General features: G+C 39.5%; 1 pseudogene; it reads right to left on the bottom strand.

Annotated features, from left to right (window-relative positions):
- Positions 1-485: 485 nt before the first annotated feature.
- Positions 486-2448, bottom strand: LOC114084243 (endoplasmic reticulum chaperone BiP-like; annotated as a pseudogene).
- Between the last annotated feature and the right edge of the window lie 802 nt (positions 2449-3250).

Genomic DNA, 3250 nt, shown 5'->3' with positions numbered 1-3250 from the left:
AATATATAATATATAAATATATTATAATTTAAATTATATAGTTTAGTTATTTGGCTTTAGATGGTTTTAATGCTTCTTATAGTGTTTTATCCCTTAGCTTTATCTGTACAAATTTTTATTTTATGACAGTTCCAAACTTTTAGTATTTTTTTTTAAATAACAAACATTTATTGGTGTCACTTATGGTAGAAAAAAGTTTCTACACCAGATTTGCATGACCCAATCATTAAATAGAACATTTATGAGGTGAACACACATCCTGACCCACATTTTTATATCCAATTTTTTAAGATAGCCAATTCTTCCTCTCTCTCTCTTCCCCAAAACATGTGAGCAACTGCTGATGGAAAGCAGTAAACAGCCACTTGGGCTGTAGCATTTTCAACTCAACTTTGAGGTGAAGATTCCAATTACATTCGAGACTTAAGTTCTCTCAGTTTTCTCCTAAGGAAAGTTCTGAGTCCAGTATTTACAATATTGCAGCACTAGCAGATCAGAGTCTTCAACTCGTCTCTTTCTGCTGTATCCTCTTCACCAGTTGGGGGAGGGCCTACACTTTCATTGAGTTTGCTGATAATTGGCTGAACAATTTCTTCTAGTTCCTTCTTTTTAGTTTTGAAGTCTTTAATGTCAGCTTCTTGGTGGTTTCCAGCCATTCAATCTTTTCCTCTACAGCTTTTTCCATGGTCTCCTTATCTTCAGAGGAAAGTTTGCCTCCCAACTTTTCTTTATCTCCAATCTGATACTTTAGAGTGTAGGCATAGCTTTCCAACTCATTCCTAGTATCAATGCACTCCTTGAGTCTTTTGTCTTCCTCAGCAAACTTCTCAACATCATTAACCATCTTTTCAATTTCTTCAGGTGTCAGGCAATTTTGATCATTGGTAATTGTAATCTTATTTTTGTTCTCTGTACCTTTGTCTTCAGCTCTCGCCCAAAGAATAGCATTCACATGTATCTCAAAAGTGACTTCAATCTGGGGGACCCCACAGGAGGAATTCCAGTGAGATCAAATGTACCCGGAAGGTGGTTGTCTTTTTTCAGGGGTCCTTTACCTTCATAGACCTTGACTGGAACAGTAGGTTGATTATCAGAAGCTGTAGAAAAGATCTGAGACTTCTTGGTGGGTACCACAGTGTTTCTTGGTATCAGTTTGGTCATAACACCTCCCACAGTTTCAGTACCAAGTGTCAGAGGACATGCATCAAGCAGTACTAGGTCACCTGTATCTTGATCATCAGAGAGTACACCAGCCTGGACAGTGTCACCATATGCAACAGCCTCATCTGGGTTTATGCCACAGGATAGCTCCTTGCCATTGAAGAACTCTTTAACAAGTTGTTGAATCTTTGGAATTTGAGAAGAGCCACCAACAAGAACAATCTCATCAATATCAGACTTCTTCAAGTCAGAATCCTCCAGTTCTTTCTGAACAGGCTTCATGGTAGACCAGAACAGGTTCATGTTTTCAAATTTTGCCTAAGTCAGGGTTTCAGAAAAGTCTTCTCCTTCATAGAAGGACTCAATTTTAATTCTTGCTTAATGTTGAGCAGACAGGGCCCACTTGGCCTTTTCTACTTCACGCTGGAGTTTCTGCACAGCTCTGTTTTCTTTCCTAACATATTTGCCAGTCTTCTTTTTGTACAGCTTGATGAAATGTTCCATAACACACTGGTCAAAGTCTTCTCCACCCCGATGAGTATCTCTATTGTTGGCCATGACTTTGAAGACATCAAATTATCAATGGGGAGAAGAGACACATAGAAGGTTCCACCACCCAGATCAAACACCAGGATGTTCTTCTCTCCCTCCCTCTTATCCAGGCCATAAGCAATAGCAGCTGCTGTAGGCTCATTGATGATCCTCATAACATTCAGGCCAGCAATGGTTCCAGCATCTTTGGTTGCTTGCCAATGGCATCATTAAAATAGGCTGGTACAGTAACACTGCATGGGTAACCTTCTTTCCCGAATAAGCCTTTGCAGTCTCTTTCATTTTAGTGAGAATCATAGCAGAGATTTCTTCTGGAGCAAATGTCTTAGTTTGCCCACCTCCAATATCAACCTGAATATATGGTTTAGGTTTCTCTTCAAACACTTTGAAAGGCAAGAACTTGATGTCTTGCTGCACAGAAGGGTCATTCCCAGTGCTGCCAATGAGCCGCTGGGCATCCAAGACCATGTTCTCAGGATTGGAGGTGAGCTGATTCTTGACTGTATTGCGGATCAGACGTTCTTCTTCAGGGGTGAAGGCCACATAAGATGGCCTGATGCGGTTGCCCTGATCGTTGGAGATGATCTCCAGTGGCCATTCTTGAACACCCCGACTCAGGAGTAAGTGGTCCCCAGGTCGATGCCGACCACTGTACCCATGTCCTTTTCTTGTCATCCTCTTCAGCTGTGCTGCGCAGAGCAGCAGCAGAACCTCGGCCACCAGAGAGAACTTCATCTTGCCCTAGCTGTTGGCCACTTGCTCTCCTCAGCAGAAAGCCAGAAGTCGCAGGCAATCCAGCAACAGGCCGCAGCTGAGAGCAGAGAGGTTACAGGTCTCTTACACTCAAGATGCCTCAACTCTGTCCGTCTGTGTTGTCTCTGCCAATGTCTCAAACTTTTTAGTATTGAAGTGCATTTTCTTTCTACAATTGTATTAATTACCATATGTAAAAATTGACAAGTAGAATGCTAGTAAACACAGATTTGCAAGCTTTTAGGCCACTATGTATATATTAAAAAAGTTAAGTGAATTGCCAATGCTTCCATACATGCTATAACAACACAAGTGTTCAAAGATGCACTAGAACATTATGTGGGAAAAAAATATATTCATACCCAATCAAGATTTTTCAGGCACTTGCATTCAGAAGCATTTTATGAATCAGCACCAGGTTTGCTCCAAAATAAAGCTCATTTTCCCCTACTGCCCCTATTTGTTGAGAACAATATTATACATTAAAGATGCATTTACATGAATCACTTTATAGAGAAAATTATTTTAAATTTAAAATTATAATACTTATTTTATGCATAACTTCAAAAACACAGAATTTAAAGACAATACCAGTGAGCACTATCATTCTATATGACTAAAACACTATCATTCTATATGACTAGCAAACACTATACAAGGCCAAAAGGCAAAATATATACTTTGGCAATCCTATACAAAAGGGGTTCTGTTACAACATTCTTTCATAAAATAAACACAATACATAAAAACGAAACAAGAAAAAGAAGAACTGAATTTTGACAAC

Source organism: Marmota flaviventris, chromosome 17, assembly GCF_047511675.1.
Source record: "Marmota flaviventris isolate mMarFla1 chromosome 17, mMarFla1.hap1, whole genome shotgun sequence".
Classification (NCBI taxonomy): Eukaryota; Metazoa; Chordata; class Mammalia; order Rodentia; family Sciuridae; genus Marmota; species Marmota flaviventris.
This window is presented reverse-complemented; position numbering and strand designations above follow the sequence as displayed.